The sequence below is a fragment of the Cervus elaphus genome, chromosome 25 (genome assembly GCF_910594005.1).
Source record: "Cervus elaphus chromosome 25, mCerEla1.1, whole genome shotgun sequence".
Lineage (NCBI taxonomy): Eukaryota > Metazoa > Chordata > Mammalia > Artiodactyla > Cervidae > Cervus > Cervus elaphus.
The window spans coordinates 21,741,654-21,768,205 of NC_057839.1; the positions used below are offsets into that span (position 1 = coordinate 21,741,654).

A 26,552-nucleotide genomic window follows, 5' to 3' on the forward strand; every position below is an offset into this window, starting at 1 on the left:
TATAAGCAGACTTTAGCACACTGCACTAACAACTTTAGGAGAAGATTAGAGTATCGGCATGTATTTTGAAGTTTCCTCCTTCATTGCATTGTTTTTTTTTTTTTTTTTTCATTGTATTGTTTTAAATAGGGCATTGAGATCTAATTGGCTTACGTTGGATTGTACTGAGACATCACTTCCTTCCTTCCAGTGTGAGGTTTTCCCTGCTATGTGACCACTCCAGGTACTAAATATCTACCCTCACCCCCAATTGCCAAGTAGCAGTAACATGTCTCAGGCTATCATGCTTATTATGATGATTGGAGGGAAGGCCATGCTGGTCTTTTAGAAAAGCTCTCGTCATGAATGTGTTTTTGGTTGAACATGGCTTGCTAACAGATGAACAGCTTGAAGCTGAATCAAACAAAATCTTTGGTGTTTGTACGGGTCAGGGTGCCAGGGGTCTGTCTGAAACTGAGCTTTATGTTGACACAGAGAATGTCCAGAAGCCATGAAAGCTTCTGACTCAAGGACTTGCTAGTTGATTGCTGGCCATTGTCTTGAGTAGAGAGATGGTTATCTTCAAAGTTGTCAAAGGTAAAGTTTTCCTATAGGAAATTTCTGGGCAACTATCATGTGAAATAATTTAAATGCCTTAGTTTAGAGTATCTTTGGTCTTGCCTGTTGAAAAAATGGAGATTTGAATGTTGGAATTTGAAGAGATTTTAACATAATTTTATTTGGGGAATGAGAAACAGGAAATTCTGGGTGTTGAGGATTCAATGACAAAATTCTGGGTGTTGAAGTTTCAATGACAACGTTACCTTAAGGGCGTGCTTTCCCTTTCAGACTAGATCATCCTTGTTATTGTTGAGCAGAGGGAATCACAGTTTTAACAACCTGGCTTCCCTCAGAAGTGTCAGTTCTCACAGGGTCACCGTGAGCAGCAGCACTGTCAAGTAAACAAAGGTTTAATTAAGTAAAAAATATTTAAACGTAGTGAAATAGTCCTCCCTGGTTAGTCACAAGTTGGACAATTCAAAGAACAGATCTTGGGGGGATTATGAATGGATTACTTTTTCTATTCCCCGTGTTTCTGTTTTTCTTCTTGCTGTCAAATCTCAAGTTAAATTCAGTCAACCATCTAGAGCAAACAAAAAGTGCATAAATGTCTTTTCTGTTCCTATTCCTTATATTTCATTACTAAACAAAGCAAGTTTCCCTTCCTGGCTTCTTCCTTTGGGAGCATATAAAACTGACACGATTTATATTGTGGAGGTTCTGCTGTCACTTTGAAAGCATAATGATTGATTTTGTTATTTACAAGTTTTTACAATGATTTTTTGGTTGCTAATGTTACACTTGCTACAAAATTTGCTGAAGAGACACATCATTTGTTGAGGGTTTGGAAGAATTTGTCATTAGGTAAAGTATGTCACATATCTAAGGGTGTATGTTAATTCCATTAAAAATTTTTTTTCTTTGCTCACCTCTTATGACTTAAAAATGTTTGCCACAGATGCATTAATAACTACAGTTTGGAAGTTTGGTATAACAAGTAGTTGGTATTACTAATACTTCAAAATGTGATGGGAAATAAGGAAAATATTGCAAAGAAAACAGAAACCTAGGCCATGGGAGGCTATGCCAACTGGCTCTTACATCATTTTCTGCCCCAACAATCCCACCAAGGTACATTCTGGTACATGCTATATAGCCTAAGTATTGTGGGCCAGTATAATAACCCATCTTCCTAATTTACTGTCTGAGCACAGTTATTCCTTTTAAGACACTAAAAGCGTTTAATTGTACTCATGAAACCCCTTTTCTCTCTTCCCTGCCTGAGCTGCCTTTATTCTTGTTTCTGTGGGTGGGTGAAAAGGCTGTCCATCTGAAAAGATAGCTCTCAAACCGTTCTGGAAAATGATCTCTCTTCCTCCACAAATGATCATTTTGGTTTTAAATTTATTTCAGGTACATTAAGCCTCCCTGGACTCATACTCAATAACAAATGATCCTACAATAGATGAGATTAGAAAAAGGTAAAATGAGATCAAAGCGGACCTAGTTGCTGGAGTGACTTAATGCATATTATTTTGACTCAGCATTACACCCACTAAAAATAAAAGGAAAGATGAAAATTACCTTTGGGTTTTTGCTGCTGTGGTTGTCCTCCGAGTCCCAGGGGTACCTGGGTCCTTTAAGGCCGGCGGGGTTGGTCTTGCCAACGCATAACAGATCTTGCTCCAGGTGAAGTCGCATTTCCCCGTCCTCTGTCGTGCTTCCCTTGGGCAGTAAAGCTATCATTTTTTTTCTGGCCTTGCAAGGGAAAGTGATTCCAGATAAGCTGAGTGTTATGTGGAATATCTCATCTTTGTTGTTCTAGTGCAGCCCTTTCAGCTTTCCAGAGCCAGTCAGACTTGTTATGAGGAGCTAAGTGATTGGCTGGATCTGGGGCTCAGTTTCATAAATTATAGCCCAGCGTACGCGGAGCACAAGTCCTATAGTCACTCTAGTTCAGAGGCCTGCCAGCTCCTGCTTTAACGCATGTGTAGTCGTAACTGAGTTCTAACACGGCCTTGGATGTTTCTGTCCTAAATAGCTGACATTGCATCTTCAAGACTGTGTGAGTAATCCTGACTCTCTCTCTTTTTTTTTTTTTAAAAAAAACTCCGTAAATTAATTACATGCCCTGAGAGGGAGTGATGGTAATTAGAAAAATACTGAAGTAGCAAATGATTCATTTTCAAGGTGCTGTTTTCTGGGTATCAAGTTCAATGCAATTAATCGTAAAGCTTCTAAGACCTGGCAGGATTATTCCAGCTTTTTTTTTTTTTTTTTTTTTTGCCACGAATCAGAGTCAAGCTGTATTTTGAAGGAGGCTCTTCATCAATGCATTTGCTAGCTGGGTTTGTTTTAAGGGGTCTGGAAAGTGAGAAAGGTCCAATATGAGCAGGTTAGAACAGATTGCTGGAGTCAAAGCCACAACTGAGAGCCCTTGAGTCCGGCAAGTTTCAAGACTTCCCACCCACATGGTCCACAGTTAGGAGGGAGCAGTCATGACAGGCAGTCCTTTTGGGACACAGGTACACAACACTCAGATCACAGAAAGAAGAGAAATGTGAAATGACAGCAAAGCTTTTCTTTACTGTCACCTGAAGCTGCACCAAGACATATTCTATGGATAACTAGAATATTTTTACATGTGTAAAAATGCTCCTCAGTGGTTCTGTTTATATGGTGGGGAGCTGAATGAGAACTCCCTAGCTTGTGTGTCTGTGTGTCTGTGTGTTTTTTTAAAAGCCTTTTAAGAAGCATATTAAACACACAGAAACAACGACAGTAACAGAAGAAAGTACGTGGATTGGAATGTGTGGTCAGAGCAGATCAAATTATCCCAGGGAAGCCGTTGTTAGGTTTGTGTAATTGCTGGGGGTGACTTCTGTTGCTAACCAGGCTGAAGATAAAGCCGGAGCAGATTGAGGGGAGAACCTAGAAAACATCAGCATATTATTACCTTCTATAGCATATACTGCAGGATAGAGTTAATACTGAGTATAGACTGGTGAGGGTAAGTAGTTCATGTTTTACTTTTAAAACATTATTGATTTCTCCTGTCATTAAAAAAAAGAAAGTCAGGCTTTTGTCTATGAAGTTAATCATTAGAAATAAATAATTTTTCTTCCACATAATTTTTATATCTTTCTCAATACGGCACAAAGTTAGGTAATTTCTTACAATTTTGGGTTGTTTTCTAGTTTGCTTTTGTCTAAGTTTTTCATCTTTAGACTTGAGATACAATGTATATTTTTGTGCTGTACATAAGCCTCAAGCATAAATCATCTGAACAGTTTTTAAAATCATGGGTTTCTGTGGCCAGTATAAATTTCTAATAGCTACAGTAGTTACTTGCCAATTCCTATAAAAATATTATTTTTATACCTAAGAGCAGTTTATTTTTGGTCACGCCTATTTAAACGACTGACATGATTTGGTCAGTAGGAAAGAAATAATAGTTATGCTTTTTGCAAAATTTTATGTTTCATTCACTTTGGAAATGCAAAATTTTGTTGTTAAAATATTTTTGCCTTCTAAAATGTGACCCCTTTTAGGTCACAGCAACAGATGAGGTTTATAAAAGGAGAGAAAAATAATTAACATGGAATCCTTTTCTGTATTAGCCAAGTATGTGTAAAGTAGTTTTAAAACGTGTAATTCTAATACATTCTTTTAGAAACATGCTTACTGTGAAGAAAGAGTATGAGCTTCTAATTGTGATAGTGATAAGTTCCTTTATTTAGTTTCCATGGCTGTAGACACTAATAGTAAGAGTTGACAGTCATTGCTTTATGTCTTAACTGACTATATCAGTGGAAGAAAGGAGTGCATCTATTGAAGGACTGTAATCTCACCCCTCCAGGTGGTTCGGGGCCCCTGTAGAGTAAGAAGTGGGGAGAGTGGAAACAGCTTTCTCTGAACTGGTTTCCGACCTTTAAGCTGGCTCCTTTTCTCAACGTAGTGTCAGTATAGCTTTCTTGCTGTAGCTATCACATTCCCTCCCACCTCTTCATGACTTCCTTCTTTATAGTATTAACTTGAGCTCTGGTTGAGATGAATCAAATACAAATGACCTATGCTTAGCTATCGGATATTAATCAGCTGCTCATGCAGTTCATAAAGGTGTTTAGAACATGGCTCAGGAGAGTTCTGTTGGGAGTATTGACATCTTGCATTGGCGCTTCCTTTAGGACTTTAGCCTCTTCAGTTCTCTGGGTTCACATCTGTTTTACATGAAAGGGCAGGACATTAAGAAAAGAAAGAGGAAAGGAATACCAGGGGTCCAGGGGACAGGTATCTGTGAGCAAGATATTGTGCAGAAAGGAAACATTTTCCAAATAGCAGTAGCTGGTCTCTTTTCCCTCTGCACTTTATTTTCTATCGCCATTTTTGTCTGACTGTGGAAGTTCTTTGGCAGATAAGGTTCTATAAAACTATGTATATCTGCCATAGACAGATGGATTTGACAAAGATATATCCAACAAGGAATGTATTACATCATGAACTTGCAAAGCACTCATGAATGCAAATTGGCTTAAGTAATATTTCTTGATTGAATTACATTTTCCAGGGTTTCATTTGGTGAATTTCACTTTTGGAAAGATTTGCTCTTCTCTAAGACATTTTTTTCCAGTGTTATATATAGAACTACTCTTTTTGCTTACTCTTGCTGAAGAATTTAATTATCCTTAGTTGGCGTTTTCAAAAGACTTGCTGTCCCACCTGGAGCTTGTTTTAAAGAAAGTAGAGCAAAACAAAAAAAACCTCTCCCTCTCCCAACACAGAGTTAAATGCTTTAGATTTGTATGATTCCCTGTGTTTGTGGAGCTTGACACTACCCCTTGGAAGAGGAGGAGCTTTCATTTAATTAAAAAATCAATTTTTCCACTTTAATTATAAAATATATGCAGGTGATATAATTTTCTGTTATACTGGTCACAAGCCAAAATTGTATCCCTCCAATTTCAGGAAGCAAATTGACTTAGTGAATTGATCTGGGAGTTAGCGAGATCATGCTCAAGTCTTTAAATTTTTTTAAGCCTCAGTCTCTACGTCTGTAAAATGGAAATAATGGTATATATCTTGGTGTTTTACTGTATTGGTAACATATCAGCAGCATGATGAGAAAGTGCCGATTAAAGAATATTTTAGTTCTTTGGGCTAAGATAATGGCGTTATTATCATTACAAAACCTCATAGCATTGGTTAGCTTCCTTTGCTTCTAAAAGTATATCCCCAGAAGTTCATAGCACTGGCTAGCTTCCTTTGTGTCTAAAAGTATCCCCAGAATTGAAAAAATACTTTTTAGAGAAAAGGCAGTCTTCCGTGTTTGATCTTGAAAAATTACAAAGGTTTTCAGAGCCTGAGTCCTTATCTGTTACTTGAGTATAAAAATAATAGTAGGGTTACCGTAACAATAAGAAAGTGATATTGTATGTGAAAATATATTTAGTAAACTTCTAAGTGCCTTGTAAATGTTACTTATGTATCATCAGGGTGTTAATAAAAAGTGTAAATAGTCAATTTTTAAAATGGAAAATATCACATACATTTCTTTTTCTTTAAATTGTATAATTCTGTTTATATAAAATGTACAGAATAGGCAATTTCATAGAGACAGAAAATAGATGAATGGTTATAAGGCATCGGGGGAAGAATGTATGAGGCGTGACTGCTAATGGGACCTACAAATTTTATTGATTAGCTTTCTTTTTTTTTTAATAAAGGTTATTCTTGATTTTTCTTGTTTGTAACTTTAAACTTTTTATTTTGTATTGGAGTATAGCCGATTAGCAGTGTTGTGGCATGTGTGGCTGAGTCCCTTCGCTGTTCACCTGAGTTTGATTAGCTTTCTCAGCTACGTCTGCTTCCCTCCAACAGGGTAGATTAAGCTGTGACTTTCCTTCCATTTAGATATAGTGCAAAGCTAATATTCAGATAAGCATTCCCTCACAGTCTGCATTTAGAACTGTTAATGACAAAGTTTTAGAGGGCATAGTTTCCTCAGAAGAAAGAGTGACTTAGAAAATTTAGATTGACAGATGTTCTTGAACTTTTTATTATTGTGTTTTCTCTCTTTATTAAATTTAACTAACAAAATAATCATGTACGTTAAGGTGATGCTTAATCTGTGGGCTTTTCATCCCAGGAATAAAATGAATGCTCAAGATGACTTTCTGAACAATTTAGAAAGTTCAGTCAACAGTTTTGAATCTCAGATTTTTAACTGGTTCTATTTTGAAAGGTCATCACACTTTTTTGGATTATTGGCCATGGGTGTGTCCTACATTTCAGCTGCTTGAATGCAGCTGTTGTTAAAGAGTTTAATTATTTCCTAATAGTACTGTTGGTGAGTCTGAAACAGTTCTACCATGTATAGAATCTTATTTTTTTTAGATGAAACTATATAGGATGCACAATAAGTAAAACAAAAAATGAAATGAATTTTCTCCAATCTTTATCCTGCATACTTCTCCCAACAATTATGAGAGAACCTTCTGGAAATGAAGGAATATAATTTGTAGTATAGTATTTAAAATTAAACAAAATTTTTAAATTTATTTTTTACTGAGGTATAGTTGATGTGCAGTAGTATATGTTTCAGGTGTACAATTTAGTGATTCACAATTTTGAAATATTATACACCATTTATAGTTATTATAAAATTTGACTATAGTTCCTGTGCTGCATAATATATCCGTGTAGCTTATTTATTTTATACATAGTAGTTTGTACCTCTTAATCCCTTATCCCTATCTTGCACTTCACTCTTTCCCTCTCCTGCTGCTAACCACTAGTTTGTTCTGTATACCTGTGAGTCTGTTTCTGTTTTGTTAATATTCACTAATTAATTTTATCTTTTAGATTTCACATTTATGTAATAACCACATTATGTCTGACATATCACAGCATAATACTCTCCAGGTCTGTCCATGTTGTTGCAAATGGCAAAATTTCATTTATGGCTGGGTAGTATTCTTACGCCACATCTTTATTCATCTGTTGATGGACACTTAGGTTGCTTCTATATCTTGGCTATTGTAAATAGTGCTGCTATGAACATTGTGGTGCCATGTATCTTTTTGAATTAATGTTTTTGGTTATTTTTGGATACATATACCCAGGAGTGAAATTGCTGGATCATATGGTAATTTGGTTGTTCAGTTCAGTTGCTCAGTCATGTCCGACTCTGTGACCCCATGGACTGTAGCATGCCAGGCTTCCCTGTCCATCACCAACTCCTGGAGCTTGCTCAAATTCATGTCCATCAAGTTGGTGATATATCCAACCATCTCATCCTCTGTCGTCCCCTTTTCCTCCTGCCTTCAATCTTTCCAGCATCAGGGTCTTTTCTTAATGAGTCAGTTCTTCGCATGAGGTGGCCAAAGTGTTGGAGCTTCAGCTTCAGCATCAGTCCTTCCAATGAATATTGATTTGCTTTAGGATTGGCTGGTTTGTTCTTGCAATCCAAGGGATACTCAAGAGTCTCCCCCAACACCACAGTTCAAAAGCATCCAGTTCTTTGGTGCTCAGCCTTTATGGTCCAACTCTCACATCCATATATGACCACTGGAAAAACCATAGCCTTGACTAGACGAACCTTTGTTGGTAAAGTAATGTCTCTGCTTTTTAATATGCTGTCTAGGTTGGTCATAGCTTTTCTTCCAAGGAGCAAGCATTTTTTAATTTCATGGCTGCAGTCACCATCTGCAGCGATTTTGGAGCCCAAGCAAATAAAGCCTGTTTCCATTGTTTCTTCATCTATTTGCCATGAAGTGATGGGACCAGATGCCATGGTCTTAGTTTTCTGAATGTTGAGTTTTAAACCAGCCTCTTCACTCTCCTCTTTCACTTTCATCAAGAGGCTCTTTAGTTCCTCTTCACTTTCTGCCATAAGGGTGGTGTCATCTGCATATCTGAGGTTATTGGTATTTTTCCTGGCATTCTTGATTCCAGCTTGTGCTTCATCCAGTCCAGCATTTCTCATGATGTACTCTGCATACAAATTAAATAAGCAGGGTGACAATATACAGCCTTGACATACTCCTTTCCTGAATCAGTCTGTTGTTCCATGTCCAGTTCTAACTGTTGCTTCCTGACCTGCATACAGATTTTTCAGGAGGCAGGTAAGGTGGACTGGTATTCCCATCTCTTTAAGAATTTTCCACAGTTTGTTGTGATCCACACAGTCAAAGGCTTTGGCATAGTCAATAAAGCAGAAATAGATGTTTTTCTGGAACTCTCTTGCTTTTTTGATGATCCGGTGGATGTTGGCAATTCGATCTTTAGTTTCTCTGCCTTGTCTAAAACCAGCTTGAACATCTGGAAGTTCTTGGTTCATATACTGTTGAAGCTTAGCTTGGAGAATTTTGAGCATTACTTTGCTAGTGTGTGAGATGAGTGTAATTGTGCAGTACTTTGAACATTTTTTGGATTGGAATGAAAATTGACTTTTTCCAGTCCTGTGGCCACTGCTGAGTTTTCCAGATTTGCTGGCATATTCAGTGCAGCACTTTCACAGCATCACATTTTAGGATTTGAAATAGCTCAGTTCTGTTTTTATTTTTTGGAGAAAACTCAGTACTGTTTTCTGTAGCAGCTACACCAACTTACATTCCCATCCACAGTGTACAAGGATTTCTTTTCCTCCAAATCCTTAATGACATTTGTTATTTGTGGTCTTTTTGGTGATAGCCATATTGACAGGAGGGAGGTGTTATCTCATTGTGGTTTTCATTTGCATTTCTCTGATAGTTAATGATGGTGGGCATCTTTCCATGTGCCTGTTAGCCATCTGTATGTCTTCTTTGAAAAAATGTCTATTCAGCTCCTTTGTCCATTTTTAATTGGGTGGTTTGTTTTCTTGATACTGAGTTGTGTGAAATGTTTATATATTTTGTATATTAACTGCTTGTTGGTCACATTATTTGCAAATATTTTCTCCCATTCCATTAGTTGTCTTTCATATTGTAGATGGTTTCCCTTGCAGTGTAAAAGCTTTTAAGTTTAATTAGGTCTCATTTGTTTAATTTTGCTTTTATTTCTTTTGCTTTACGAGACAGATTTAAAAGGTGTTGCTGTGATTTATGTCATAGAGTGTTCTATGTTCCCTTCTAGGAGTTTCATGGTTTCAGGTCTTGCATTTAGCTCTTTAAGCCATTTTGAGTTTATCTTTGTATATGGTGTGAAAGAATGTTCTAATCTCATTGTTTTACATGTATCTGTTAATTTTTCCAGCAACATTGTTGCAGAGACTATCTTCTCTCCTTTGTATGTTCTTGCCTCTTTTGTCGTATATTAATTGACCAAGGGTACGTGGATTTATCTCTGGGCTCTCTATTCTGTTTCACTGATCTGTGTGTCTGTTTTTATGTCAGTGCATGTCTGCATGCTCAGTCATGTCTGACTCTTTGTGACCTCATGGACTGTAGCCTGCCAGGCCCTTCTGGTCATGAGATTATCCCAGCAAGAATACTAGAGTGGTTTGCCATTTCCTCCTCCAGGGGATCTTCCCAACCCAGGGATCAAACCCGTGTCTCCTGCAACTCTGGCATTGGCAGGCAGAATCTTTACCACTGAACCATCTGGGAAGCCCTTTTGTGCCAGTACCATACTTTTTTAAAGAACATTTTTATTACTGTAACTTTATAGTATAGTCTGAAGTCAAGAAGCATGATACTTCCAGTTGTGTTCTTTCTCAAGGTTGTTTTGGCTATTTGAGATCTTCTGTTTTTACATACAAATTTTAAAGTTATTGTCCTAGTTCTGTGACAAATGCCCTTGGTATTTTGACAGGGTTTTCACTGAATCTGCAGTTTGCCTTGGGTAGTATTCAGTTCAGTTACTCAGTCGTGTCTGACTCTTTGCGACCACATGAACCGCAGCATGCCAGGGTAGTATAGTCACTTTAATAATATTAATTCTTCCAAGCTATGAACATGGTATATATTTCCATCAGTTTGTGTTGTCTGCAACTTATTTCATCAGTGTCTTATAGTTTTCCAAGTATAGTCTTTTGCTACCTTTGGTAGGTTTATTCATAGGTATTTTATTCTTTTTGATGTGATGGTAAATGGGATTGCTTCCCTAATTTCTCTTTCTGATAGTTAGTTCATTGTTAGTGTATTGAAATGTAACAGATTTTTGTGTATTAATTTTTAGTCTATGATTTTATTAAATTCATTGATAAGCTTTAGTACTTTACTAGTTTTTTGATGGCATCTTTAGAATTTTCTATGTATAATGTTTTTCCATAGTGACATGTTTTACTTCTTTATTTCCAATTTAGATTTCTTTTTTCCCTTCTTACCTTATTTCTGGGGCTAGGAATTCCAATACTATGTTGAATAAAAGTGCCAAGAGTGGGCATCCTTGTCTTGTTCCTGTCTTACAGGGAATGCTTTCAGCTCTTCACTGTTGAGGATGATGGTATTTGTGGGCTTGTCATAGATGGCAATTTATTAAGTTCCAGTATGTCCCCTCTATAAGCACTTTCTGGAGAGATTTTATCATTGATGGATGCTAAATTTTATAAAAAAATTTTTCTGCATCTACTGAGATGATTGCAGTACATGTTGAAAACTGCCATCTGGAACCATTGTCATGACTTTCTTCTACCTTTAATGATTGGATAAGACACTCTTCAGTAATTTGAAATTTTAATTAAGACTTTTATTTTAATGTAAAATTTTAATGAAAGACTCCTGCCCCCAAGTTTATTGAGATACAATTGACATATTACATTGTGTATGTTGAAGGCATACAATGAGTTGATTTGATACATTTACATATAGTAATCCTCTCTTGTCCAAGGTTTGACTTTCTGTAGTTTCAGTTACCTGAGATCAATTGAGGTCCCAAAATATTAAATGGAGAATTCCAGAAATAAGCTATTTATCAGTTTTAAATTACATGCCATTCTGAGTAGTGTGATGAAATGCCATTCTGCTGCATGTCTCACCCTGGATGTGAATTATCACTTTCCCCAGCATATCCTACTGGTTCGTCACTTAGTAGATGATTATCAAATCAGCTGTAATGGTCATAGTGTTTGTGTTCAAGTAACATTTATTTTACTTAATAATGGCTCCAAAGTTCAAGTAGTGATGCTGGCAATTCAGACAAACTTTGTTATAGGTAAGTATGTATAGAGAAAAGTAGTAGGTAGAGGGTTTGTTACTATCCATGGTTTCAAGCATCCCCTGGATCTTGGAACATATCTCTCAAGGATAAGGGGGGACTGCTGTATTGTAATGGAGAAGGCAATGGCACCCCACTCCAGTACTCTTGCCTGGAAAATCCCATGGATGGAGGAGCCTGGTAGGCTGCAGACCATGGGGTCGCTACAAGTCCAACATGACTGAGCGACTTCACTTTCACTTTTCACTTTCATGCATTGGAGAAGGAAATGACAACCCACTCCAGTGTTCTTGCCTGGAGAATCCCAGGGACAGGGGAGCCTAGTGGGCTGCTGTCTATGGGGTCGCAGAGTCGGACACAACTGAAGCGACTTAGCAGCAGCAGCAGCAGCTGTATTGTAAAATGATTGCCACCAGTGTTAGTTAACATTTACATCATGTCACCTAGTTGCCATTTTTCTTTTTTTGGTGAGAATATTTAAGACATACTCTCTTGGCAACTTTCAAGTATATAATACAGTATTATTAACTATCACTTCTGTGCTGTATGTTAGATCCCTAAACTTTTTCATATTATAACTGGAAGTTTGGATCTCTGACTAATATTTCCCACTTTTTCCCACTCCCCAGTCCCTGGCAACCACCATTCTACTCTCTATTTCTATAAACTCAGCTCCTTAGGATTCCACACATAAGTGAAGTCATACAATATTTGCCTTTCTGTACCTGACTTATTTTACTTAGCACAGTGCCCTCAAGTTATAGTTATATTATTGCAAGTGGCAGGATTTCCTTCTTTTTTTTATGGCTGAGTAATATTCTACTGTGTGTGTGTGTGTGTGTGTGTATCACTGTTTAAAATCCATCCATCCGCGGTTGGACACTTATGTTGTTTCTAGGCTGTTGTGAATAGTGCTGCTATGGTGAAGATCTCCCTTTGAGATAATGATTTCATTTCCTTCAGATATGTATCCAGAAGTGGGATTTATGGATCATATGGTGCTTCTATTTTTAATTTTTTGAGGCACTTCCATTCTGTTTTCCATAGTGGTTATACCTGTTTACCAAAATGAATATTCCTGATGGGCAAATTTCCCTCATTCAGGTGGTTTTCTTATGGCACTTCTCTTATCACCTAATTATTTCCAGTTTCCAGGTGCTTGTGCTTTGGCAGAGGGAAAAATACATAGAGGATTGTTCACATTTTTTATACCAGAGTTTGGTTATGTAAAGGTCCCACTTTAATAGCAGGGAGGCTGGGGCATGAATCTTACTTGTCTCTGGGAAAAATAAAAGTTGGTTTGGTGATCAACTCACCAATTTATGTCATACATTTTGTTCTTTTCTCATCTTTTTTCCCCCCTCTTCTCCTCCCCTCCCTTCCCTTGCCTTTCCCTCTCTTCCTGTCCCTTCTCCTCTCTCCTCATTTCCTCTCCTCTTGTCTCCTGTTCTCTTCCTTCTAACATGCCTTATCTAACATGTCTATGTAGAATCTAAACTTTGAGTTTAGCCACTATGTATAAGTTAAATGAAAAAATTATAATCATTATCACCTAGAAAAAATTAAGAATATGATTTAACTTTTCAAATCTTAGTCCTATATGGTAACAGTTTTCCAAGGTTATAAATATATAACTGGAAATTATGATTATAGGAGTTACCATTGATTTAATATTTATGTCCAGTAGTGAAGAAAGTGCTAATGGGATGTTTTTCTCTTTCCACCTATCTCTTCCTCTTCTGTATCAATTGTTTGACTCTCTTGCTTTGTATTTTTAGAGAAGGGTAGGAAGAAAATGAAAAATGGGCAGCAAATATAAGCTGACTGCTCAAGCTGTCTCCATTCTTTTCCTGTTCCTTGAGTGTTGTATAAATTTTGCAGGGAATGCTAGCTTATTATTGAGGAAAACTGCTATGAAGAGAATGTATAGATTTTGGAGAAATGTTTTTCTTGCCTGGAGTTGTGCAAATGATGGAATTAATATAAACTTGGTTTGCAGCCTCTCTGTTTTCTAGAAACTGCAGAGATTTCTCTCCACTCTGAACTTTTGGAGAATAGCAAAAATATTTATATCACAAATAAAAAAGAACACAGATGCCTACTCAGTAACCAAAAATATTTTTCAGATCGTTGCTATTTAAAAGAAATCTCCCCACAAACTTTAAATTTTCTCTTAATAAACATCATAAACCATTTTAGTCCTTTACTCTGGATATATTAGGATCAAATATTTTTGTTGGGTGATAAGTCAGTAGTAACCTCAGTTATTTTGACAACCAAATTGCTTTCTTCCAATATAAGCCAAATTTACAATTAAGCTATTTAAGAAATAAAGACAGCAAATCCTGACCTAAGAAATAGAAAGACTGACTTATTTCATATCCTCATATTTATCTGATTGAAATAAGAGTGCCTAAAAATAATTTTCCCACAACTTCATTTACTTGTTTATCTTACTGGCACATTCCAAAATCAATTTTAAATGCAACACTGAAAAAGAATAAAATATCTTCAATCTAACATACAAGCAATCTTTTCATTTTGGCGGAGCTGAACAAAAATAATAAACACTTATAGTCTTTACCCTCAGGCATTGAAAAACAATGACATTTCTCAATTGTTAAATTCTAAAGATTATATTCTATTTAGTAAAGATTTTGCATATGTCTTATCACTTTCATGGTCTTTGAAATAAGGCAGCCTACATACAGTCAAAAGGTAATGGCTTGGCATTTTTTAGCAATTGAAGAAATGGTATCTGGGGCCAGGTTCTATTCTAAGTGGCTGTGTTACTCTGAGCAAGTCATTTAGTCTCCCTGTACCTCAATTCATTGTCTGAAAAATGGGATTATAATAGTACCTACCTGGTTAGATTGCTCTATACTTTAGGTAAATTAGTATAGGTAAAACACTTGGAATGATGCATAATGCATAGTAAGTGCTTTATAAATGCTTGTCTATTATTTTTATTTGGGGGATTGATTACTTCATAAAGTATTTATTCTAGATAGCTAAAATTTCTTCAGTTAGTTCTAAAACTTCTGCTAGGCGGTATTCACGGATCTCTCTAAATAGATCTTATGTGTATCCATCTTTTTTCTGTGTTAAAGGTATTAAATAGAATCTTTCCTTAGTTGATTCAAAGTTAACATTCTCAGTGGCATTGAGTCATTTAATATTGAAATGATTAAGATGTTTGAGTGTTTAGGGAGAAAGTGTTTTGCCCCTAAACTAGCAGGTCCAGGCTGCTCTGTTGTTTCAGTCCTTGGGCTGTGTTCTGAAGGCTTTTGGCCTTCACTGTACTAGCCTAAGTTAGAATCCTTGATTTGAAATACCTGCTTGAATTTTGTTATAGGTTGTAAGCAAGAAGATAGCCCAGTTTTTAAAAATTGTGTACCAGATGGAAGAACAGACTTTGGCTTAGGATGTCCGTCCTCCCCTGAGAGTAGGTAAGAGCATAAATGCATTTTTTAAAAAAATTTTTTAATTATTTTTTTCTCATTTATTTTTATTAGTTGGAGGCTAATTACTTTACAATATTGTAGTGGTTTTTGTCATACATTGACATGAATCAGCCATGGATTTACTTGTATTCCCCATCCCGATCCCCCCTCCCACCTCCCTCTCTACCCGATCCCTCTGGGTCTTCCCAGTGCACCAGGTCCGAGCACTTGTCTCATGCATCCAACCTGGGCTGGTGATCTGTTTCACCCTAGATAATATACATGTTTTGATGCTGTTCTCTTGAAACATCCCACCCTCGCCTTCTCCAACAGAGTCCAAAAGTCTGTTCTGTACATCTGTGTCTCTTTTTCTGTTTTGCATATAGGGTTATCATTAGCATCTTTCTAAATTCCATATATATGTGTTAGTATACTGTAATGTTCCTTATCTTTCTGGCTTACTTCACTCTGTATAATGGGCTCCAGTTTCATCCATCTCATTAGAACTGATTCAAATGAATTCTTTTTAACAGCTGAGTAATATTCCATGGTGCATATATTCTTCTGGGTGATTGCTATGCTTTACAACAGGAATTGGCAAAGTACTGTCTTTGAGCCAAATCTGTTTTTATAAATAAAGTTTTATTGAAACATATCCAAACTCATTTGTCTGTACATTGTTAACTGCTGCTTTCACACCAGGGCAGAGTTGAGTAGTTGCCACAGAGAGCATATAGCCCACAAAGCCTAAAGTATTTACTGTCTTTTACAGACCTTTTACAGAAAAAGTTTTCCAAACCCTGATCTAGAGCTTTCAGGTTGTGCAGAGTCTGAAGTAAACCAGCTGTTACTTTGTTTAGTAGTCTCACTCAGTCTGCAGATTCAATTATCTAGCACTGACTGTCCTAGATATATATTTTTTCTAGATATACTTTTGATAAACAAGAATTTAGCTTCCCTTATAGTTCAGTCAGTAAAGAATCTGCCTGCAGTGCAGGAGACCCAGGTTCGATCCCTGGGTTGGGAAGATCCCCTGGAGAAGGAAATGGTAACCCACTCCAGTATCCTTGCCTGGAAAATCTCATGGACAGAGGAGCCTGGTGGGCTGCAGTCAGTCCATGGGGTCACAAAGACTTGGGCATGACTGAGCGACTAACACTTACTTATCTTGAATAAAGGATATACAGCCCACAATAACACATTTAGAACATAAAGAGGTGAAAATATATGCAAAGTTGTGTAGAAATCCTGTCTTAGGTACTTGTTGTTCTACTGCTGGTCCATAACATGCTAGAAAATTATGTGGTTTTCCATTGTGTTCTGTAGAATGTTCTAGAAATGTTAGCAGTTACTAGCTGCTTTTCTTACACAGTTGTCCAATGTAAAAGTAAATGCCTCTGTTGTCTCTTTTCTCACACATCTATCTATTCTTTATCTTCTTACATATATTCCTGGTCTTTTTCTTTTCTGTGAAAAGGCTTTTTTTTTTTTTTTTTGAGTTTTCCAATCATGTATTACTCTGCAGTATAGTGTATAGAAAAGAACTCTGAACTTGGGTTTGAATTTTGATTTGTCACTTTATGGAACAGAAACCTCAAGGAAGTCAAACTGTCACCCCCAGCTTCAGTGTTCATGCCTATAAAAGGGAGATAGGAACCCAGGCTCTGATGACCAGTGCTGTGGGCTGAATGTTTGTGTCCACCCCAAAATTCATGTGTTGAAATCCCAATAACCAATATACGGGTATTAAGAAGCAAGCCGTTTGGGAGGTCATCAGGACATGAGGGCAGAGCTCTGATGAATGAGGTTAGTGTCCTTCTAAAGAGCCCCACAGAGCTCCCTAGCCCCTCTGCCATTTGAGGATGAAACAAGAAGTCTACAGCTTGGAAGAGGGCCCTCACCCAGCCATGCTGGCTTCCTGATTTCAGACTTCCAGCCTCTGGAACTGTGAGAAGTAAATATCTGCTGTTTATGAGCCACCCAGCCTGTGGTATTTTGGTGCACCAGCCTAAATGAGCTAAGACACCATGTGAGGGGGAGCGTGGGGCTGAGCGTGTAGAGGGCTCTACCAGTGTATTATTACTTGTAGCTTTAATATCATTCTCAACTTGGCCCGGTTTCTTTTTATAGAAGGATGTATATGTTTATGGGGCAGAATATAAAATGGATTCTGTGAGACTAAAATTGTGGCCATGTGTGAGGCTGTGAGCGTGAAGGAGGCTCGGATGAGACGACCTCTTCAAACAGTGTATGCATTGTTCCGCGTTTGCGTCCTTATTCACTTGTCTAATGTGGAAGTTTATGCTTTTGTGCAGATCTCCTGGAAAATGTATAAAGGAAGAAAGAAAAAGGGTAAACTTGGAAGGGGAAAAAGATAATGCTTTTGTCAGTACAGAAGTCTGAACAGAAGCAAATTTTGGTTGGTTTTATTTTAGCTACAGTTCCGTGAGTGAGTCTGGTAAGGTTGTTAATTTTTTTAAGATGAAAGAAAGAGTAGTTTACTTTAATGAAAATAGACTCTAGTGCTGTGGAAAACAGAAGTCCCCTGTGATGACTAGGGTAGAATGATTGAGGGGTGAAGAGAACATATGTGGTTCCATTTTGTTTTTATTGGAGCCTACACAGAATACTAGGTGTCTGATGTTTATATTTATAAAAGATTACCCCACTTTTATAATTTAAGGGGACACTAATAATTTTACTTTGACTTGCAACTATGTTGCACATATTTGCATATATTCCTATTGTTTTCAAATGGTTTAAAAAACTAATTAGAAAATTATGCCCTCTATTGCTTAGGTAACTTGTCATTTTAGTTCTTTTGACTTCTACCTCTGTTTTTAACCTTAGTTATTTGGAGAAAAGTTATCTATCTAAGTTTTATCAGTTAGCTACTGCTGGTTAACAAACTCCTCCAAAACATAATATCTTGAAATGATAACCCTTTGTTATTTTCTATGAGTCTACTGGTTAGCTGGGGGAGTTCTGTTTTTTGAAGCTGGATTCTGATTATTTTAGCTGGCCTTCCTCATGCATTAGAGGTTAGCTGGGAGTCTGTGATACTCTTGATTGAGGAAGCTCAGTACTCCCCGTGTATTTCTTATCTCTGCTCTCATCTTTCTAGCAGTCTGCTCCAGACATGTCCTTATGGTGGTGGCAGGCCAGGGTCCAAAAGGGGCAAGCCCCGTCATGCAAGAGGGTAGATGGCAAGGCACATGTGTTTTTCAAGGCTTGATTCCTATCACATTTGCTAGTATCCCATTGGCCAAAGCAAATCATGGTAGAACCTCAGGGTCAGGCTGGATGAATACAAAGCTGTGGGTCAAAGGATGTAGCTATAGGGAGGCCCTGAACTGGGGCCTTGGGTTCCCAGGTGTCATTTCACTCTCTTTCTCCATCTTAGCAGTCTTTGTTTCAGAAGTTTTACAGTTTGTTAACACTTCTACAGACTGGGTTAGAAAAAAAATCTGAATTCTACCTTGTTACTTATTTGCAAAGTTTGGTGAGGGAGCAGCTTCTCATTAAAGGCTAAAATAAAAATTTTGCTTTATTTACGTATATGCCTCTCTCCCCTCCTTTTTATACTAAATTATGCACTACAAATTCTTGTGTAATGAAGTGAGTTCTTTTTAATTTCTATCCATATCCATCCCTGAGCTCTAGTCTGTCTCCAACTAATTTCTTTATTTTGGGGCCAACATTCCAGTAGCATTTGGAGGGCTTTGGTGGGTGGGTCTGTGCTTTTTTAGTCTTGTTTTCCGGTGTTCTTGCTTTTTACTTTCTCTTCTCCTAAACTCTACATTTGCATTTCTTCCTGCCCACTCTATGAGTTTGGAGACACCTCAAGCTGAGCATATTTCAAAGAATACTCACTATCCACCCTTGGTGCATTCACTCATGCCTTCACCAACAAATATTTGGTGAGTGGCTTCCATGCTATTTCAGGCATTTGTAATACAGTAATGTGCAATATAGACAAAATGCAGGCCTTTGTGAAGCTTGTAGTCTAGAGGGGCTTGACAGACAGGAAACAAATGTGTGAATGCACCTCATTTGATGTTTAAAGGTGATAAGTGTTTCGGTCAAAATAAAATAGGATGAGTAAGAATGATGATGATTGATGGAGTTGAGTGAGCAGATATTCACGAAGGGCCTCTGAAGTCAGGGAGTGAGCTGCGACAACCTGGGGAGGATGCTACAGGCAGAGGAAAAGCAGATGCAAAGGCTGGCTGCATAATGTTCAGTAAAACTGCAGTTTCCAGTGGGAAGAGTGGTAGGAAATGTGGTGAGGAGACAAGCGGGGGTCAGATCACGTAGGGCTTGGTAGAGTGCAGTAAGGTCTTTGCGTTTATTCTAGGGAGACAGGAATCTGTTGGTGGGTTTGGGGCAGGTGAGACATGATCTGGTTTCAGGGGTAGAAACTGGTAAACTATGACAGTCATGTTAAAGGGAGGCTGCCTTAGGGGAGCAGCAGTGGAAACTGTGAGAGGATGGCAGACTCTGGAGCTCTCCAAAATGTGTAATAAACCAAATTTAGATATAGAGATCAGCACTGCAAAGAGGAGCATATGGAGAAGTGTTTCCCAAAGTAGACTCAGCACTCAGCATACTTCCAGTGATATCTGAGTTAATTTTGGGTGCTGTGTCACATGAATAAACCTTTTAAATTGTAATAATTATTTATGAATTTAATGTATGTTAGGAAAAATAGAAAACTTGTAATTCTACGCTTATTTCTTGAAGTGAGTTTAAAGTATTGAGTACACTCTACAGTTGAGTACAGAAGTAAAAGTAAAATTGTGAGAGATATATCTGAATTACTAGATTTAGGACACAGTGGCAGTATTATTTACAAGGTTTAGACCTGAGAGACAAGTGAATGATGACTCTGGTTTGAGGGTAGTGTGTAATCATAATCACATTACCATTTATTGATTATCTACTGACTGTGAGGCTCTGTACTAAGCACCTTATAGATGCTTTTTTACCCAATTCTCCTTGCAGTCCTATGTGATGTAGGTGGTAGAGTTTGACATTCCCATTTAACAGATGAGAGAAATGAAGATCATAGGGAATAAATCACTTATTCTAGGAAATGCCTGAGATTTCAAATATTACAAGATTATGAAAGTAATGTGTAGTTCTGGTAAATTCCCTGCAAGCAGGGACTTTGTTTGGTACACTAAGGTATCCTCAGCATGTAGAATAGCTTCTAATATGCACCAGACATTCAGTCAATATTTGTTGAATGAATGAAAGGAAAAACAGTCGGTCTTTTTCTTTTTTTAGTTGAAATGTAGTTGATTTACAATGTTATGTTAGATTCAAGTGTACAGCAAAGTGATTCAGTTATATATATAAATACATATATATTCTTTTTTCAGATTCTTTTCCATTATAGGTTATTATAAGATATTGAGTATAGTCCCCTATGCTATATAGTAGGTCCTTGTTGGCTATCTGTTTTATACAAAGCAGTGAGTCTTGCCTAAGTCTGAGTCAAGAGTGGTGAATATTGGTGTCCCTCCACAGCAGGATGGTCTTTAGGAAGTAATCACCTGAAGGTTTCATGGAAACGTCATATTTGGGGATGAAAGGGTGACTTACTGTGCTCTCAATGCAGGTTTTCTCATCATCCTAGTCTTGGTCTTTTATTTCTCTCCCCTTCTCCCTTAAGAGTCTCAGCTACTTCTCTGGGTGTAAGTGTATCAACTCCCAAGTCTCAGACTTTGGTCCTAAACTCTCACCGAAGAATAAATAAACCCGCTAACAAACTTGGAGCCACTGTAGGATAACATAAGCTTTGGTAAGTCACTTAAGCCCAAATATGTGTCAGTAAGAGGAAGAGATGCACCCTGGATCTGAGCCCTAACCTGAGTGGAAGCCCTGTGCACAAGAAGAGGGTCAAGATACTTAGGGAGCATGGCATTAGGGAAAAGATGACTCGAAAGGCAAAGGGCGTTCGATTTTCATTTTCCTTGAGCATGCTTGCTTTGCTTTTTATCTAGAACTTTCTATAAAGTTAACTACTCTTATTTTGGTTAAGTTTTCTTAAAAGGCTTGTTTCCCTCACCCCCTCTTAAATTGAAAAGGCAAAGTATTGAAAGCAAAGTCATTCAAGGACTTAGACCGGGTGAAGCTCTCACACACAGCCAGGGAAGTTCCACACACACGCTTTCTGCTGGCAGCAGCCTCGAGGGTGGCCAGCACAGGGCAGAGACTCTGGGAGGTCTGTGTGAGGGTGTGTGTGTGTTGGGGGTGGACGACAGACTGAACTGACTGAAGCAGGGTCATTCCTTTTCTCCTTTCCTTCCCTTGCAGAGGTAGACGCTGCTGAGGCCGGGGCGTGTGCCCTGATAAGAACTTCCCATCTTCCGTGCTCACTGCCAGAGCTGCTGCCTTCTCCTGTCCCTTCCCGTCTGTTGCCCTGGGTCCGTGATCAGCCCTGGCAGCACGCATCTTTTTTTTTTTAATTATGAAATACATAATTTCTGCAAAATTATATAAGAGGAAGTGGGGGTGTAAGGAAAACCACATTATTACCATCTTCTGCAAACTCCTGATCTCCTGGATCAAAGATACATGGAATTTCTAGCACAAAATTTCTAGCGCAAGGTTGAAGAATGGAGGTAAGTTCTACACAGAGCAGACACCTGCTTTAGGAGGTGGGGTAAGGTGAACAAATTCTAGCTGGGTGGACCTGGAAAGCCACTTGGGATGAAATAGGATTCTGATTAAGCTTTGAGGGAAGGATATGACCTTGATGTTTGTTTTTAGGAAGAAAGGGAGTCCTAGTCTAGGCAAAGGAAGCAGCCTCTTCAAAGGCCTGGATGCAGGAAAATGCTGAGCCTGAGATGCAGTGGGGTCAGGGGACATGGGGAACCAGCTGTGGGGAGGGAACTTGTGCCTGTTGTTGGGAGGGATGCCAGGAGACTGGAATAGAAGTCAGCGGAGGTTGTGGATTGCTTTGCATGCCAGCTGGGTACTTCACACTTGATTGGGTCTGTGTGGTGGGTGAGCCTTCTACACCCTGGTACGGGGACTTGGGAAGTGGAGGGGCAGAAGGGCCATGGTCAGGGGCAGCTAGGAAACTGGTGGTGGTTTTGGTTTTCAGATTTGTACTTTGAAATAATTTTAAATTTAAAGAAAATTTGCAAGAATAGTCAAAGAGCTTTGAAATATTCTTCAACTGGATTTACCAGTTAACGTTTTGCCATATTTGCTTTACCATTCTCTCATTTTCCAACACGTATATATTCCTAAGAGCTCTTTCTAAGCCGTGTGAGAGTAAGTTGCAGATATCATGCCTCTTTTACCCCTAAATATTTCAGTGTGTGTTTCCTAAAAATAAGAGCTTTCATTTATATAACTTAGCACAATTATTTTAAATTGGGAAATTTGGCATTGATATACAACTGTTGTCTGTTGTACAAGTTTTACTAATTGTCCCAGTATATAGGAGGTCTTATCTTTCCTTTTTTTTCATGTACCAGTGAAATAGACTGGACGTGAAGCACTGATGGTGGGAATAAGTCAACCATTTTGGAGGTGGACCAAATAAGATCTGGCAGCAACGGGTTCTGAGGGTGAGAGAGGACGTTAAGCTGATGAGGAGGTTGTAGTTTATAGGACTGGTGTTGTTAACTAACATGGGACTCATGAATGAAATTTGAATTGCAAGGGTGGTCTGATGTCCTGGATTTTTTATGTAATAATGATAATTTGATTTCTGCAGTGTGTTAAAAGGCAGATAGGCAGTATAAAGGGAGGCAGCTTAGCATAGCTTTTGGAGCTAAACTGCCTGGATTGGAATCAGGCTTTGTTACTTTTTAGTTGTGTGACGTGGGGAGGCTACCTAGGTTGGCTGTGTCTCAGTGTTTTCATCTGTGAAATGGGGATAATGGTACAACTTGCCTCCAAGGGTCCTTGTGAGGATTAAATGAGTTCTTATTTGTAAAGTGCTGTATTATAAGCCTTCCTGACAATTGAAGTGCTATATTTAAATCAATATAAATAAACTGAATTTCCTACTTCTATGTTACTGAATCCACACTAGCAAATCTTTGAGGGAAGTACTACTATTTTTATTAACTGGGACTCATGTTCCATGATTTGCCCAAGGCTAAACCATTGCTCATATAGAACACTCATTCTGTTTCACATATCAGACTATTCTCAGGGTTTCTACTTGAGAATACCCCACAGGCGGTAGAAATGGGCTGGTGATTCAGTACTGGGCTAAGGGCTGAAGGCTCTGGAGGTGAGAGTCCTCTGCACTGGGGTGATTGTTGAAGACATGGGATGCATGCAGTGAGAGTCTGTGAAAGAAAAGTCTGAATACTGGAACTGGTGATGAATGAGATGGGGTAGGAGTAGTCAGGTAAGAGATGAAACAGGAGGATGTGGAGTGAAGACAAGGAAAGAGTTAAGGATAACTCGCCCATTCTTTGGGAGTTGAAGCGGGACAAATTCAGAGTAGAGAGCTGGGATAGTAGTGAGTGGGGTCCCTTGTGACCTTAGTGAGAATGGTCCATTGGCTTGGTGAAGGCAGAAGTCTATTTGCAGGGGTTCAAGAGGACAATGGGAAGAGAAGAAATGAATTCCATGAACATAAACTATTCTTTCATGAAGGTTGGCAATGAAAGGAAGAGAACTTAGGGAGATGCAGGATTAAGACATGACCCCTTTTCAAAAGAGGCAATAACCGTCCTTGTCATCTGAGAGGGAAAAGACAAAAGCCGAAGATACAAGAAATAGTGGGGAAGATGAAAAGAACAGACTGGCAAATGTAGGCCAGGAGCATGGGCTTGGTCTTAGAAAACAATAGGAATACTGCTTTAAGATTGGAGAGGAGAAAGAAGTGACGTGCCCTGTCCTGTGACATTTCATGCGGAGGGGCGTTCACTTAAAATCACTTCAGTCTCTGTAGAGTGGGCAATGAAGCTGTTCTTTGGGGGAGTCAAGTACGTTTGAAAAAAATGAAAGAACTGGAAAAAGCCTGAATGTATATCATAGATAAGCAAGGGGATTGTCTAGTGCTGGCCAGTGCCTAGGACTGGTTGAATGGCATGGTTCTACAAACTATTGAGGTGGGAATTTCTCTAGTGATATCCTGGAATTAACACTAAGAAATGGATTGGGTCAATCCAAGTAAGGTTTTAATGGGGAGCCAGGGAGGCCTGGTGTGCTGTGATTCATGGGGTCGCAAAGAGTCGGACACGACTGAGCGACTGAACTAACTAACTAACTAACTAAGAGTACTTGGTGGAGAAGGATATGGCAACCCACTCCGGTATTCTTGCCTGGAGGATCCCAGGGACAGCGGAGCCTGGTGGGCTGCCGTCTGTGGGGTCGCACCGAGTTGGACACGACTAAAGTGACTTAGCAGCAGCAGCAGCAAAAGTATTTGGAAATCTCAGAGGTCAGAGAGAATTTGGTTGGGAATGGTTAACCAGGGGCTGTGAAACCAAGAGGAGGCTGAATAGGCTAGGTTAACACTTCTCAGCCTTTTCCTGTGAACTGTACATAATAACTGAGAAGAGAAGCTTAGCCCCAAGGCTTGGGGGCTTGACTCAAAATAGCCTATCAGAGGCTTTGTAAGTTTTAAAGTCTTAAACTTTGTTTTTAAAATATTTAAAATTCCATGCTGTGTCTGTATTTAAGTATTAAACTATTTATTATTGAGTAAAATAAATAGTTAAAAAATATATGCCACATTTTCCCATGACCAGGCCTTACATTGGGATGCGGGTGGGGGTATATATCCTAGTTTAAGAAGCCTGGGACTAAAACAAGAAGAAAAAAGCAGCATTAACTGGAGAGAATAGTGACGGGGAAAGGTAAATTCAACAGTAGGCAAGGAGTGGGAAAGGTGGAAACATTTGAGTTGGTAGCCAGAGTGAGGTTTGTCAAAATGTCAGCTCTTGAAGATAAGACAATTGTTAAGTGACAGTGGGTCTCAAGTGTGCTCAGCAAGCCACTGAGTGAATGAGATGAAAAGATGGAGGCTGGGCTGCTTTGGATGATTTCAGTCTCATTGAGTTGCTCTTGACTTAGTACCTGAATGCAAAATTTCCTTCTTGTGGTGCACAGTTGAAAAATTAATGTTTGAAAAAAGCTTTTGTAAAATGTTAAGCCAGGCATTTATTTTTAAACATTGTCTTGAAGTCAGAGAGAGATTAATAGAGCCAATTGAAATTCCTTAGGGAACATTTGATATCTGCCTCTTGCCTTACAGCCTCCATTAAAAGTGGAAGCAAAAAGAGCACAAGTGAAATGCCAGTTGTGACACTGAGTAATTTTTTAAATAAATGCATTTTCCAATTCATTGATAGGAGACATCCTTATTTACTTTATCTCTGATGGTCTCTCTCTTGAACAACAAGCAGCTAATTTGTGGAATTAGTGGCTATTTCAGGAGAGTAAGTAAGCTGTCATTTGGGCCCATCCTGTTCTTATGTTTCAAAATCATATTGCCAGCAATTACAGTGGACTCGAACAACTGGAGGTTAGGGGTGCCGACTTCCTAGTCAGTCAGAATCCACATATAACTTTATGGAAGGCTCTCCATTATCTGCGGTTCCATGAATTCATTTTCATGAATTCAACCAATCTTGGATACCCTAGTACTGTAGTATTTATTGAAAAAGATCTATGTGAAAAAAAAAAAAAGAGAAAAAGATCTATGTGTAAGTGGACTCCCATAGTTCAAACTCATGTTATTCAAGGGTCAACAGTACTTCCATCCAAACTAGTGGACGGACTTTTGGCAATGGTGTGATATTGCCGTAAACGAAACAATGCTGTTAGAAGTCTAACGTTAGCCATTTGTTTTTAGAGTTTTGAAATAATTAATTATAATGTCTGATGTTGATCAGTTCCATTAGCAACTGCTTTCAATACTTCCCACTTCCTTTTTAAAGTTCCAAGACCATACCAGTAATAAATGTTTATGGTAGAAAAGATGTTACATGAATAGAAATCATGGACTATCCCAAACCAACCAATGGGAAAGTCTCTGTGCGTGTCCTTTCAAACTTAGCTTTTAAGCTATTTCATGACAAATTTGTGTTTACACAAATAAAATTATATATAGCTTCTTTCTGACAAGTTACGGAAGTCATGATTTATGATCCTTTGTACTTCTGTGTTGGGAAGTCATAATTTATGAAAGTTAAGCATTTTAGCCTCCTTTAGAATTACTTTAGGAAAAATTTTCTGCAGTTTAGTGAGAACAATAATAAAGCAGAGAAATGAGAAGTAAGTGAACCAAGGAATAGCATGTTAAGGACTAGTGTACCGTATATTTCTTCAGCTTAACATGTTCAGCTGTAGAAGTAAGGGGTCCATTTTCCACATTTGAGTCTGGTCTTTCTGGTTTAACCATTTTAGCTCCATCCTCTCCAGAAGCATGTCAGCGTGATGGAACTGGGA

At 38.3% G+C, this 26,552-nt stretch overlaps 1 protein-coding gene and 1 long non-coding RNA gene across 2 annotated transcripts in view; one reads left to right on the top strand and one right to left on the bottom strand.

Annotated features, from left to right (window-relative positions):
• Positions 1–692: 692 nt before the first annotated feature.
• Positions 693–2,450, bottom strand: LOC122683505. The gene is made up of 2 exons (XR_006337764.1): positions 2,125–2,450; positions 693–931 (listed from the first exon to the last, which is right to left on the bottom strand). It is a non-coding gene; the product is annotated as an uncharacterized LOC122683505 (long non-coding RNA).
• Positions 2,451–2,497: 47 nt separating this feature from the next.
• PDE4D (phosphodiesterase 4D) overlaps positions 2,498–26,552 on the top strand; it is a 1,564,000-nt gene continuing 1,539,945 nt past the window's right edge. The window contains exons 1-2 of the mRNA XM_043887126.1: positions 2,498–2,605; positions 15,032–15,125. The gene's annotated coding sequence lies outside the window, so the exon portion shown is untranslated. The remainder of the gene's footprint in view (positions 2,606–15,031; positions 15,126–26,552) is intronic.